This window comes from Dipodomys ordii, unplaced genomic scaffold (genome assembly GCF_000151885.1).
Source record: "Dipodomys ordii isolate 6190 unplaced genomic scaffold, Dord_2.0 Scaffold81, whole genome shotgun sequence".
In the NCBI taxonomy this organism is placed as follows: Eukaryota; Metazoa; Chordata; class Mammalia; order Rodentia; family Heteromyidae; genus Dipodomys; species Dipodomys ordii.
Genome location: NW_012267297.1, coordinates 1,857,749 through 1,858,704, shown reverse-complemented (window position 1 = coordinate 1,858,704; position 956 = coordinate 1,857,749).

The following is a 956-nucleotide window of genomic DNA, read 5'->3' as shown; positions in this document are numbered from 1 at the left end:
GCCGATCCCTCCGGGTTGGTTGGTTGGGTGCGTGGTTGGGTGCGTGGTTGGGTGCGTGGTTGGGTGGTTGGGTGCGTGGTTGGGTGGGTGGTTGGGTGGGTGGTTGGGTGCGTGGTTGGGTGGGTGGTTGGGTGCTTGGTTGGGTGGTTGGGTGCGTGGTTGGGTGCGTGGTTGGGTGCGTGGTTGGGTGCATGGTTGGGTGGGTGGTTGGGTGGGTGGTTGGGTGCATGGTTGGGTGCGTGGTTGGGTGGGTGGGTGGTTGGGCCACCACCGCTCCCGAGCCCCGGGCGGTCAGCTGCGCTTGGCACCGAGTGTCCCCAGTTGTGAGCAAGGATGAGAGCGAGCGTGCGTGTGTCACGAACCTGCCACACACCACCAGGGCAGCCCGGCCCTGACTACACACACACACACACACACACATACACACATACACATGCACACACATATACACACATACACCACACACACACACATACACATACACACATGCACACACATACACACGCACACATACACATACACACATACACATACACACACATACACACATGCACATGCACGCACATACATACATACACACACATACACACATGCACACATGCACACACACATGCACACATACACACATACACATACACATGCACACATACACATACACACATATACACACATACACACATGCACACGTGCACACACATGCACACACATACACACATACACATACACATGCACACATACACATACACACATATACACACATACACACACCAGAAAAAGCGGATGGGACAGTGCAGTTCCCCAGAGGCCCTGTTGGTCAGCTGTAGGGAGAGAGAGACAACCCACCTGCCAATCACGAAGGGCCAGGAAGACTAGATTCTAAACGATGACGGGAGAAGGGGGAAGAGGAAGAAGGAGGAGGAGGAGGGAGGAAGAAGGAGGAGTGGAAGAGGAGGAAG